This window comes from Rhinoderma darwinii, chromosome 9 (assembly GCF_050947455.1).
Source record: "Rhinoderma darwinii isolate aRhiDar2 chromosome 9, aRhiDar2.hap1, whole genome shotgun sequence".
NCBI lineage: Eukaryota > Metazoa > Chordata > Amphibia > Anura > Rhinodermatidae > Rhinoderma > Rhinoderma darwinii.
The window spans coordinates 73,223,135-73,238,472 of NC_134695.1; the positions used below are offsets into that span (position 1 = coordinate 73,223,135).

Sequence of the window (15,338 nt, forward strand, 5' to 3'; positions counted from 1 at the left end):
TGTATTATTCTGTGTATATATGGACACTGCACAGTACCACTTCTCCTGTCCTGTATACTGGGTGTAATTCTCAGTATCTGTATTATTCTGTATATATGGACGCTGCACAGTACCACTTCTCCTGTCCTGTATACTGGGTGTAATTCTCTGTATATTCTTTTTATACATCTCACAGTACCACTTCTTCTTTCCTGACGGCAGTTTTATATGTAGTCGCCGTGCAGTGAAATGCGTGGGGATTCCTCCATCTTTAATATGGTCTTGTGCCTGATTCCTGCGGTCTCGTGGGATTGGCCGGGATGTGATGTTGCGGCGGCGTTTTATGAACTGAGCGGTGAAGCAGCTGGAACGATAAATTGTTATTTAAGAATGTGATTTAGTAAAGCAAATTCAGTTTCTCAAGTGTGAAATGTTAATAAGCGATCGAACGTTTAATTGAAGAAGTTCCTCTTATGTAAGTGATGCCCCCCCACCCCCCCCCCACCCCCGGTCCTCGTCACCTGAGAACGTGGCGGTCTCTACAGGAGGGGTGACACATGGTGCAGCTAAAATGAGCAACTTCTCTTAAAATCAAGGTTCTTCAGCTGATCCTGCTGGATCGGTGTCTAGAAAAGTTGGGTGACAACCAATGTGGCAGGAGTTGCAGCTCCCTCGGAGGTTGTTACCCAGCTTTTCCAGTCTCCATAACGCCAAATCTGTCATTAGTTATGCAGCCGCAGAGGTGAAGCAGATGTTTTTCTGTTTGCTGTTCAGGAGTCCAGGAAAGCTGGGTGACTTTGGGTGGACATCACTGCTATGGGCTCCCGTTCCATCCAATCTCTTGCTTTAAAGGGTATGTTCCCACAGCCTATTTTCGGCCGTTTTTCGGACCGTAAACGCCCGACAAACGGTCGAAAAATCGGAAACAGAGCGCCTCCAAACATCTGCCTATTGATTTCAATGGGAAAAACAGAGTTCTCTTCCCATGGGCCGTTTTGAAAAACGGCCACGAAAAGAAGTGCAGGTCACTTCTCGGGAAGTTTTTGGAGCCGTTTTTCATTGACTCTATAGAAAAACAGCTCCAAAAACGGCATGAAAATCGCGAGTGGCTTAAAAAAACTTCTGAAAATCAGGAGCTGTTTTCCCTTGAAATCAGGTTGGTATTTTCAGACGTCTTTGAGTTTCTGTGTGAACAGAGCCTCACAAACTGCTTTACTGGAATTTTCCATTTTTATTATCCCTGCTTTCTGTCAGTGAATAGAAATGTGCATTACTTTGTGTATTAGTTTTAAAGGACTCACTGTGAGAGTTCTGATACACTGTAACGAACCATGCACATTCACAAGTTGGATACGTTTAGGATAGTTTTGAAATGTAAACAAGAATATCCCAATCACTGACAGCAAGCAGAGATATTCCAAAAGTGCAGTGATGGCCGTGTGTATTACGTAGCACTTTTTGGGGCGCAGTATTGGTGTCTTTTACATCATAATTACCACTCGGATCAGTTTTTTCTATTCTATCCAATCACGTTTCTGCATTTTATTATCCAAAGTCCCTGCGAGAAATGATACGTTTCCCACAGCAACCAATCAGATTCCAGCTCTCGTGCTCTGTCTCATATCTTTGCGTTATGGTTGTAAATGAGCCGATTAATATCTCGTTGCATTCATTAGAGAACACAGGATTTGGCGCAGGGGGCGGGGCTTGCTGTGTAGAATTGATGCTCTTGTTCCATGCCGTGGAGTAGAGCTCGGTGTGTGGATGACTCCGGTCCGGACATGGAATTCACTCCGTCAGCTGTAAAGGGTTAACTACAAAGTGTCTTTCCTGAGGGGATTACATGTAAAACACGACCGGCAGCGAATAGAAGAGCGCACGTAAAATGCCCGCCAGTCGTTGCCCATGGGGCCGTGCAGCAGCGCTCTCACATCCCGATACATTGTGGTTTCTTGCCGTCTTGAGTCCCTGTTCGCACTGCGTGTTTTTTTTTCAGGAATTTTGAGGTCGATTTTTAAGCGCCTGCAGTTTTGTTTTTCCGTGTTTTGTTTTTCGAGGCATTTTTCGCACGCAGCGATTGAAGCGAATGCAATGACCGTGGGCAGAAAAACGCAGCGAAAAACCCTCAAATTGAGCAGCACGGTGTTGCCTTTTTTTAATTTCAATGGGAGGTCAGAGTTGAAAACCGCGGCAAGAAAGAACTTGACTTTTATCGCCGAGAGCGTCAAAGCTGCCCGGGAACAAAAAACTGCTGCGCCACCCATTGAAATCAATGGGGGGTAATTTTAGGCCATTGTTTCCTTACCGATGCCGACGCGTTTCCCGCATCAAAATCTGTACCAAAAAGTCTGTGAAATGACCCAACGTGTAAGGCCCTGTTCACACAGAGTTTTTTGCTGCGGTAACCGCGGCAAAAAATAGCCGAAATTGATTCCAATTAATGTCAATGGGAGGTGGAGGCGTTTTTTTCCCGCGAGCAATAAAAAACGCTCCTGGGAAAAAGAAGCGGCATTGCCTTTCTTGAGGCGTTTTCCGCCTCAAAAACTCCATTTGAAATTAATGGGAGACGGAAATAGACTCGTTTTTCACTTCGTCTCGAAAAAATTGGAAAGAAACGCGCCTAAAATCGCAGCAAAAAACGCGTATTGAAAAACCACTTAAAGAAAACCGGAGCTGATTTTTCCAGGCAGAATTTTCTGCCTGCAAAAAAACTCAGTGTGAACAGGGCCTTAAAGGGATTTTCTGTAAATTACATTTTGTTCAACCGTTTCATGACCGGATATCCGTTAATTTTGTGGGTCGTGTTTTTCCTCCTTTTTTCCCTCTCTGCTTTCAGGTAGTTTGTTGGATGTTTAATATTTACCCCAAAATTAATCCTCTAATTCTCCCGCACTTAATATGTCAAATATCTTCACATTCTGTAACGTGTGACGTCACTACAGCGCCGAGAACAAAACCCCATTTTAACTGTACTCTCCGTCCGTTCCCCCCCGGCTTTACACGCAGCCTCTGGACATTGGGAAGAATCTTCCAAGTACAGAAATAGTTTAGTGAAGGCTCAAAGGTGGAAGGTGCCGGGAAGAACAGACCAAAATGATCTTAAGTTTGCTGCAAAGTCCATTCTGCCTGACAGGAAGAATATCTGAGCACCGGACGGCTAGGTAAAATCCCCGTTTCCATGCATTGCAGGTCGAAACGCAGCCACATTACTGTGATGCAGGTAGCGGGACAAAACTGCCCCTGGCCGTGCCGCTGGTAATGCCGCTGTGTAGCTCCAGAATAATTTTCTGAAATTTTTGTGCTGCATGTGAACGAGGGGACAAAACAGTATGATGGGCACGGGTCTGGAGCGGGCAGAGGGTTCTCTAGGGGGGGGAGCAGAGGGTTCTCTAGGGGGGGGGCAGAGGGTTCTCTAGGGGGGGGTCAGAGGGTTCTCTAGGGGAGCGGTCAGAGGGTTCTCTAGGGGGAGCGCAGGGGGTTCTCTAGGGGGAGCGCAGGGGGTTCTCTAGGGGGAGCGCAGGGGGTTCTCTAGTGGGGGCACAGGGGGTTCTCTAGTGGGGGCACAGGGGGTTCTCTAGTGGGGGCACAGGGGTCTGGAGGGGGTCACAGGACGCTGCAGTGGTAGGATATTTTCTTATGGCGCTTGGTTCAGCTGCGGACTCAGGATCTCGTCACCGCCGGCCGGGTCTGATCGGGGTTAAAATGCTAAACTGGAATTTAGACTTAGAAAATGTCACTGGGCGCGGCGGAGAAATGTAAAACTGAGGCCGTAAAATAAAAACCAGTCCTGTCCTCGGAGGCGTCTCCTGGAATCGCTCGCAGTTTATGGCGCGCACTTCACCGGATGAGGGTAGAAATAAAAAAAATATATAATCACACGTCAGATCCAGGCGTTATCTGTTCCTGGGAAATCCAAATAACCACGAAATCTCCAGATCCCCCCCCCCCCCCCCGGGAATACAGGAGCAGGGGGTCCGCGGTTCTGCAGATGTCTCATTCTGGTATCTAGGAAAGTTGGGTGACACCTGTAATGGCGGCCATGTTCCTTGTCACTCTGCTTTCCCAAGAACAGATAGAACTATAATATTTTAGTCAACTTGAACGATGACGACAAACCCGTGATCGGTGGCGGATTATCAGACGGTCATAGAAAAGTTCCTTGTTTCTCTCTACTGAGTTTCCTGGTCATGTGCTGGATTATCGGGCCGCGCTGGATTATCGGGCCGCGCTGGATTATCGGGCCGCGCTGGATTATCCGTTACAGTACTGAAACCCTTTTCTGGATAAACCGTTGATTACAGCCGTCTCTCACTTCAGCCGGAGTATTTTCCCGCTCATTGATTTTCCAGTCCTGCGCCAGATGCCGCCATCTTGAGTAGTCCTTATAATCGTGAGGTTTGTGATCGGTCACTGACTACCTCGTTTTGGTCGCTTGACCCTCCTGTCCGGCAATGAGCGGTTCACGTTGCAGATGATGACTCGCAGGCCGCTCAGCGCGCCGCTCGTCCAGGAGTTGCTGCCGCGTTCATGTTACATCAGGAGTCGTTCCTTTTATAAACGCCCTTGTGTCTGTGTTATCTGTATCTTCAATGACAGAAGCAGAGGTATTGCCTTCCACCTGACAGCGTGACCTTTCCTGACTATTGTGGCCGCGTTCCCAAAAATCACTGTTCAGAGTTTAACGTACGAGGCCGGCCATTACTGACAGGTTATTAAAGGGGCCTCCCGCCGTTATGTAGAGTGCAACTTTCTTCCCTTTTATAAATGTGGGTGGGGCTTAGTGGAAAGGGCGGAGTCATTTGTGGAACGACAAGTTTACTATAATTTATACAAAAATTGCCGATAATTAAAGCAAAAATGTAAGCGCAGCTGGCGTAGATCTCCGATGTGGCGGACAGACGACCAGAGATGCGACAAATTTATTAAGAAGAATATGACTGGTGGTTCTAGTCGGGCCTTTGATTCTCTCTTCCTCACTATTTTCAAGATCTCTGCTTATTGTCATTGAATGGAAAAATAGAGGTAAAGTACTTTATTTTGACCTGGTCCTGCAGCTGTGTGAGCGGGATATAAACGATGAATAGGCGTTACAATGTGAGCAAAACGCAGCAGCACTCATTTCTGTTCTGGACTCCAGGCTCTTCGCTGCACTGATACATTGTAACAAACACCCCCCTCTCATTGAGGAGCAGAAATTGATTAATATGTGATTTATATTATACACCCAGCGGAGCAGCAAATACCAACCACTCGGTCGCTGGTTTCATTTTCCATAGAAATGAGAAATTGAATCTGATTGGTCGATACGGGAAGCGGCTCCACTTTTCCGATGAGCTGGTTTTGATAAATCTCCTTCATTGTTTGCATCCAAATCACCGTCCACATCAATGTCCACATCCTTACTGACTACAGAGGCAGCTCTATGTATACACATTGATGTGTGGATTCAAATCACCATCCACATCGTCCCTATGACAACACTGAAAGAGCTTAAGACAGGAAGTTTTATCATGAGATCATGGCAGCAGCTGGAAATTTTAGGTACTGATAGAACTGAGATATTAGTTGATTTTCTCGTTTTCTTATTTCGCCTGGTCGCCTTTCACCACGATAATGTATTTTTCGTCACATGTCGGGTCTCCGCGGCCGTGATCTTACACCTGGAGCTGCAGATAATACTCGGATGTAATTGGTCTCGTAATCCCGGCTTTGGAGGTGTCCGGTGAGTGACAGCCGGGGAGATGGAAGGTCCCCGGCGCGATCAGCCGCAGTCATCGTGATCAATCAATTCTTGAACGTTGCGACTTTAATCCCCCATCCAATCCTGCACATCAAAAAATAATTTCTCGCTCAGCGGTCTCGGAGATGAATGGCGCCTTCCCAGTCCGGTCACATCCCGTTCCCCCAGCGTTCACCTATCGCCGGCTGCCATGGCCCAGGAGCTCTGCTAATACAAGACGGGGAAGTGGAAAGTTCCAGGAATCAATATCCACTGGGGAAATTCCTCCCGATGTGCGGGCCGACTAATCAACCTTCTCGCGCTCCTGAGCTTCATTCTGTTCAGCCGTTTCTGAGCTGTCATGGCAGCCACACAGCTTTTTTTAAGATCCTGAATGGTCTATAAATCAGAATTGTTATGGAAAGCCCCCCCCCCTCTTATTCTGTTTGTGTCAGTCCTCACTGGTTTTGGCATTCTATTCATGCACCAGGATGACCAAAATTATAGATTGCTCCCGGAAATTGGAGTGTCGAAATGAAAGCTGTGATTCTGCGGACGTGGCTGGGATCTGTGGTGCCTCCGGACATTCGTCTATACTGTCACATGTACGTTCCGGTTTTGTTTCCACTCTGAAGGCGGTGCGGTTACGTGTTCCTACGATTCTCGCCTTGTTGACGCCTCTATTATCAGACTAAAAATACACCCACAATAGCGTTTGGGATTTTCCACTGTTTTTCAAGTGGATGTGGAGTCTTCGGAAACCTCTGGAGGGAAGGAGCGGTGAATGACGCGGGGACGTCGCTGCACGAGTGACGGGGAAAACCCACGCATTTACCACACAATCCATGCAGCCGGCTCTGATGTTAACTCCAACATCACCAGAGGGTGCACGAGCGAAACCAGAGTCACCACCCAACCGGCGGCAGCCGAGGCCCCGTTCACATGTCAGATTTGACCCCCATTTTCAGTGCAGAATCCAATCTGACGACAATCCGCGTCCTGCGCGTGCGAATGAGATTTCCATAACCCCGTTCACATTCTGCAGAAAATAACCGCACAGACGTTTGTCCACAGCGCGAAAAAAAAAATCAGCCCCAAAGATGAAGTAGCGCGCTACGTCCAAGAATTCTGCACGGAAAAGTAGAAGATTAGACCTATTGAATGACCGTGGGACTGATGCTCGTGTGGATTTCTGCCGCGGATCATCGAGAAATTTGCAATATTCAAATCCGAAATGTGTGAGCCGCCCCCCCTTACATGATGACATCACACTGTATACGACCTATATACCTTCATATGTATCGTGCTGGAGCGCTATATACCAGGACAACACTGCTGCAATATAGTGTAACCCATGTTCCCCCCACTACTCTTCTGATATACTCTGTACTGCTGAGGACCCTTTTTTTTACACAATATAACTTTCTCATCCCTCCCACAAGATCTACGCGCTCCTCTCCTGACATACTTTGTGCTGCTGGGGATCCTGCTCCTTCCAGACAAGATGTAACTCCGTCTGTGATCTTCTACTTGTTCCAATCTTCCTCTTCATGTCATGACGCTGCCCCATCACATGCAGCCATATGCAAAAATACTCTGTGCTGCTGGATGGACGCTGCTATTTCCACTCTTACTCCCTGTCTACGACCTCCCGCAAGATCACTGCATCCTTGTGCTGAAATACTCTGTGCCACTGGACAACTTTTCACTTTCTAACGCTCCGTATGTGACCTTCCACTAGATCAGTACACTGCTGAAATACTCTGTGCTGCCAGACAGCTTTCCACTTATGTGACCTTCCACTGGATCAGTACACTCCTGCTGAAATACTCTGTACTGCTGGGGACTTTGCTCCTTCACATCTTGGTGCACTCCTGACCAGGTGACGGGAATGTAACACAATGAGGTTCTCAGACCCCATTACATTCTCAGTCGGTGCCCACTCAGCGGAATAGAAGCATCACTCGGGGGGACGTCAGACACGAGGCCGCGGTAATTACTTTGCGAGCGCTTCTTTACTTTACCGTTTGACAGTTAATTACTTAATGCGATTCTTCTAATTACAAATGGTAATGGCTGCGCATTAGCTCACAGAGAAACTGTTTACTTAGCGCGCCCGTCCTGCTCCGTTACAGTGTGTAAGGGATCACATTGAAAGTCTAATTGTCTAATAAACTCTCTCAATGTCACATAACGGCTCTCGGGGGCGCAGCGTGCGAACGCAATGAAATGTGTCAGTTATAACTGAAATCCTGCAGTCACCAGTGACATTGCTGCAAAGGGAGAGGAAACCTTGGATCCAAGGCCTGCATTTATTGGTAACGCAGGGGAGCCTTAAAAGGGCCACAATAGGTTTTCAAGATCACTGCTAGCCGTCTGTGGGAAAACAACAAAAACTTATTGGTTACATTTAGAGGGTGAAAACCCATATGGACCTAGTCCTGCTCATACAGCTGAAGGATTGCTACAAATGTATCCCATCCTCTACAAGCTAAACTGCCTGAACTCGAGACGGATACAATGTATCACTGCAGGTAAAATGTAGGAAATTATCAGGACGGGAGATTTAACTTTGCCAGAATCCTGAAAAGCCAATCTGCTTAAATGTTGTGTTATAAGTCACTCTGTTCTGTGCAGGATTCATAACTAGGTCACGTGGAAATTCCAGCGATACAAATCCACGGCAATAAAAATCCACGGCAATGTAGTCAAATCTTTGCTTCTTTATTTGAACATTTAAAACATCCACGGCGTTACCAAGGAGCAAGGTTTCGCTTATGCGTTTCAGATAAACATCCTTAGTCATAAGTTCCGGATAAACCTCCTTAGGCATAGCTATGACAGGATGTTTATCCGAAACGCGTAAGCGAAACCTGTGCTCCTTGGTAATGCCGTGGATGTTTTAAATGTTCAAATAAAGAAGCAAAGATTTTACTACATTGCCGTGGATTTGTATCGCTGGAATTTCTCCCTCTCTCCCTGTGTGTGTCCTACACTGGACTTATCCGTGTCTGATACTGCCATGTGCTAATTGTGGATCAGTGGTTTGTTTGGAGGTGAGCTGGTTATTTACCCTGTTGCTGCTAAGTCACGTGGAACCCCTAAAGTGAAGCGAGAATGGCAGCCATATTGGTAGTCACCCTGCTTTCCCACAACCATCTATTAAATTATATACCCCCCCCCCCCCCAGATAACCGCTGATCACCAGTGGCTTCTTAACGCCCTAATCCCCTCATATGAAAGCAAAGTAACCCTTATACAATTCACATGAACACAGCGGTCACCTCATAGACGGGTAATGCTGCAAGACAATCTATGGAGTCACCTGAATGCGCCAGACAATCGATAAGCACTTTACCGAAATGTCACTACATAAAATGTCCATTTAAGATCAGAACGGACTCGCTGTAACGGAGCAATTGTTTCATGTGTTTCCTTCCGTCACTGAAGGTTTCTGCCATTACATCTCCTGCCTGACATTTACAGCGTGGAAGTTTTGGGCAGCAACTCGAGATTCAGTCTTTGGTTCAGTTGTCTTTATTATTGAATTGAAGAAAATCTTTGATTCTTTTGTAAATTAACAATTTCGTACCACAAGTTAAAATAGGTTTCTTTAAAGGGCAACTCCAGTCACAATTTTTATCATTATTAATTGTGCTGAAAATATGTCTAGAATAATACTGCCCCCTATATACAAGAATATAACTACTATAATACTGCCCCCTATATACAAGAATATAACTACTATAATACTGCCCCCCTATATACAAGAATATAACTACTATAATACTGCCCCCTATATACAAGAATATAACTACTATAATACTGCCCCCTATATACAAGAATATAACTACTATAATACTGCCCCCCTATATACAAGAATATAACTACTATAATACTGCCCCCTATATACAAGAATATAACTACTATAATACTGCCCCTATATACAAGAATATAACTACTATCATACTGCCCCCTACATACAAGAATATAACTACTATAATACTGCCCCCTATATACAAGAATATAACTACTATAATACTGCCCCTATATACAAGAATATAACTACTATAATACTGCCCCCTATATACAAGAATATAACTACTATAATACTGCCCCTATATACAAGAATATAACTACTATAATACTGCCCCTATATACAAGAATATAACTACTATAATACTGCCTCTATATACAAGAATATAACTACTATAATACTGCTCCTATATACAAGAATATAACTACTATAATACTGCTCCTATATACAAGAATATAACTACTATAATACTGCTCCTATATACAAGAATATAACTACTATAATACTGCCCCTATATACAAGAATATAACTACTATAATACTGCTCCTATATACAAGAATATAACTACTATAATACTGCCCCCTATATACAAGAATATAACTACTATAATACTGCCCCCTATATACAAGAATATAACTACTATAATACTGCCCCCTATATACAAGAATATAACTACTATAATACTGCCCCCTATATACAAGAATATAACTACTATCATACTGCCCCTATAAACAAGAATATAACTACTATAATACTGCCCCTACATACAAGAATATAACTGCTATAATACTGCCCCTATATACAAGAATATAACTACTATAATACTGCTCATATATACAAGAATATAACTACTATAATACTGCTCCTATATACAAGAATATAACTACTATAATACTGCCCCCTACATACAAGAATATAACTGCTATAATACTGCCCCTATATACAAGAATATAACTACTATAATACTGCTCATATATACAAGAATATAACTACTATAATACTGCCCCCTATATACAAGAATATAACTACTATAATACTGCCCCCTATATACAAGAATATAACTACTATAATACTGCCCCCTATATACAAGAATATAACTACTATAATACTGCTCCTATATACAAGAATATAACTACTATAATACTGCCCCCTATATACAAGAATATAACTACTATAATACTGCCCCAATATACAAGAATATAACTACTATAATACTGCCCCTATATACAAGAATATAACTACTATAATACTGCCCCTATATACAAGAATATAACTACTATAATACTGCCCCTATATACAAGATAATAACTACTATAATACTGCCCCCTATATACAAGAATATAACTACTATAATACTGCCCCTATATACAAGAATATAACTACTATAATACTGCCCCCTATATACAAGAATATAACTACTATAATACTGCCCCCTATATACAAGAATATAACTACTATCATACTGCCCCTACATACAAGAATATAACTACTATAATACTGCTCCTATATACAAGAATATAACTACTATAATACTGCCCCCTATATACAAGAATATAACTACTATCATACTGCCCCTATATACAAGAATATAACTACTATAATACTGCCCCTATATACAAGATAATAACTACTATAATACTGCCCCCTATATACAAGAATATAACTACTATAATACTGCCCCCTATATACAAGAATATAACTACTATAATACTGCCCCCTATATACAAGAATATAACTACTATAATACTGCCCCCTATATACAAGAATATAACTACTATCATACTGCCCCTATATACAAGAATATAACTACTATAATACTGCCCCCTATATACAAGAATATAACTACTATAATACTGCTCCTATATACAAGAATATAACTACTATAATACTGCCCCCTATATACAAGAATATAACTACTATCATACTGCCCCTATATACAAGAATATAACTACTATAATACTGCCCCCTATATACAAGAATATAACTACTATAATACTGCTCCTATATACAAGAATATAACTACTATAATACTGCCCCCTATATACAAGAATATAACTACTATAATACTGCCCCTATATACAAGAATATAACTACTATAATACTGCCCCTATATACAAGAATATAACTACTATAATACTGCCCCTATATACAAGAATATAACTACTATAATACTGCCCCTATATACAAGATAATAACTACTATAATACTGCCCCCTATATACAAGAATATAACTACTATAATACTGCCCCTATATACAAGAATATAACTACTATAATACTGCCCCCTATATACAAGAATATAACTACTATAATACTGCCCCCTATATACAAGAATATAACTACTATCATACTGCCCCTACATACAAGAATATAACTACTATAATACTGCTCCTATATACAAGAATATAACTACTATAATACTGCCCCCTATATACAAGAATATAACTACTATCATACTGCCCCTATATACAAGAATATAACTACTATAATACTGCCCCTATATACAAGATAATAACTACTATAATACTGCCCCCTATATACAAGAATATAACTACTATAATACTGCCCCCTATATACAAGAATATAACTACTATAATACTGCCCCCTATATACAAGAATATAACTACTATAATACTGCCCCCTATATACAAGAATATAACTACTATCATACTGCCCCTATATACAAGAATATAACTACTATAATACTGCCCCCTATATACAAGAATATAACTACTATAATACTGCCCCCTATATACAAGAATATAACTACTATAATACTGCCCCCTATATACAAGAATATAACTACTATAATACTGCTCCTATATACAAGAATATAACTACTATAATACTGCCCCCTATATACAAGAATATAACTACTATAATACTGCCCCTATATACAAGAATATAACTACTATAATACTGCCCCTATATACAAGAATATAACTACTATAATACTGCCCCTATATACAAGAATATAACTACTATAATACTGCCCCTATATACAAGAATATAAGTACTATAATACTGCCCCTATATACAAGATAATAACTACTATAATACTGCCCCCTATATACAAGAATATAACTACTATAATACTGCCCCTATATACAAGAATATAACTACTATAATACTGCCCCCTATATACAAGAATATAACTACTATAATACTGCCCCCTATATACAAGAATATAACTACTATCATACTGCCCCTACATACAAGAATATAACTACTATAATACTGCTCCTATATACAAGAATATAACTACTATAATACTGCTCCTATATACAAGAATACAACTACTATAATACTGCCCCCTATATACAAGAATATAACTACTATAATACTGCCCCCTATATACAAGAATATAACTACTATAATACTGCTCCTATATACAAGAATATAACTACTATAATACTGTCCCCTACATACAAGAATATAACTACTATAATACTGCCCCTACATACAAGAATATAACTACTATAATGCTGCTCCTATATACAAGAATATATCTACTATAATACTGCCCCCTATATACAAGAATATAACTACTATAATACTGCCCCCTATATACAAGACTATAACTACTATAATACTGCTCCCTATATACAAGAATATAACTACTATAATACTGCCTCCTATATACAAGAATATAACTACTATAATACTGCTCCTATATACAAGAATATAACTACTATAATACTGCTCCTATATACAAGAATATAACTACTATAATACTGCTCCTATATACAAGAATATAACTACTATAATACTGCTCCTATATACAAGAATATAACTACTATAATACTGCCCCCTACATACAAGAATATAACTGCTATAATACTGCCCCTATATACAAGAATATAACTACTATAATACTGCTCATATATACAAGAATATAACTACTATAATACTGCTCCTATATACAAGAATATAACTACTATAATACTGTCCCCTTCATACAAGAATATAACTACTATAATACTGCCCCTATATACAAGAATATATCTACTATAATACTGCCCCTATATACAAGAATATAACTACTATAATACTGCCTCCTATATACAAGAATATAACTACTATCATACTGCCCCTACATACAAGAATATAACTACTATAATACTGCTCCTATATACAAGAATATAACTACTATAATACTGCTCCTATATACAAGAATATAACTACTATAATACTGCCCCCTATATACAAGAATATAACTACTATAATACTGCCCCCTATATACAAGAATATAACTACTATAATACTGCTCCTATATACAAGAATATAACTACTATAATACTGTCCCCTACATACAAGAATATAACTACTATAATACTGCCCCTACATGCAAGAATATAACTACTATAATGCTGCTCCTATATACAAGAATATATCTACTATAATACTGCCCCCTATATACAAGAATATAACTACTATAATACTGCCCCCTATATACAAGACTATAACTACTATAATACTGCTCCCTATATACAAGAATATAACTACTATAATACTGCCTCCTATATACAAGAATATAACTACTATAATACTGCTCCTATATACAAGAATATAACTACTATAATACTGCTCCTATATACAAGAATATAACTACTATAATACTGCCCCCTACATACAAGAATATAACTGCTATAATACTGCCCCTATATACAAGAATATAACTACTATAATACTGCTCATATATACAAGAATATAACTACTATAATACTGCTCCTATATACAAGAATATAACTACTATAATACTGTCCCCTTCATACAAGAATATAACTACTATAATACTGCCCCTATATACAAGAATATATCTACTATAATACTGCCCCTATATACAAGAATATAACTACTATAATACTGCCTCCTATATACAAGAATATAACTACTATAATACTGCTCTCTATATACAAGAATATAACTACTGTAATACTGCTCCTATATACAAGAATATAACTACTATAATACTGCCCCCTATATACAAGAATGTAACTACTATAATACTGCTCCTATATACAAGAATATAACTACTATAATACTGCTCCTATATACAAGAATATAACTACTATAATACTGCCCCTATATACAAGAATATAACTACTATAATACTGCCCCCTATATACAAGAATATAACTACTATAATACTGCCCCTATATACAAGAATATAACTACTATAATACTGCCCCCTATATACAAGAATATAACTACTATAATACTGCCCCCTATATACAAGAATATAACTACTATAATACTGCCCCTATATACAAGAATATAACTATTATAATACTGCCGCCTATATACAAGAATATAACCACTATAATACTGCTCCCTATATACAAGAATATAACTACTATAATACTGCTCCTATATACAAGAATATAACTACTATAATACTGCCCCCTATGGATATGATTAGATACTGTATGTTCAGCAATTATCTTGCTGGTCTTCTGGGTTTTCAGATTTGCCCTGATGGATATGAAGTAGTTTGATGACACGTCTCATCGCTGTATATTAGGGAGCTGCTGTTTTGCCATATATACTTGTACATACGATTCGCTTACATCTTGTGGACTATAATTCTAGTTATAATCTGACGGGTTTGGGCCTCTGGTCTGACGGCTGTATAGTTATCGATGTAGACACTGACGCTCCGGGCCGCAGCTTCAGATTAAACGGTTTTGTGTCCTCCCTTCTATATAGATAGAGATTCTTCCTGACATTCCCAAACATTGACTTTACCGTCCCCTGTTGACCGCGGCTTCGCATTTGTCAGAATCGTCTATAAAACCTGCAATCCAGAGATTTTGCTAATGAA

General features: G+C 40.2%; 1 protein-coding gene and 1 long non-coding RNA gene across 3 annotated transcripts in view; one reads left to right on the forward strand and one right to left on the reverse strand.

Moving 5' to 3' along the window:
• GALNT18 (polypeptide N-acetylgalactosaminyltransferase 18) overlaps positions 1–15,338 on the forward strand; it is a 198,393-nt gene that overhangs the window by 109,069 nt on the left and 73,986 nt on the right. The gene's annotated exons all lie outside the window — the stretch shown is intronic.
• LOC142661000 (uncharacterized) overlaps positions 249–15,338 on the reverse strand; it is a 318,273-nt gene continuing 303,183 nt past the window's right edge. The window contains exon 6 of the long non-coding RNA XR_012850608.1: positions 249–343. This is a non-coding gene — a long non-coding RNA (uncharacterized LOC142661000). The remainder of the gene's footprint in view (positions 344–15,338) is intronic.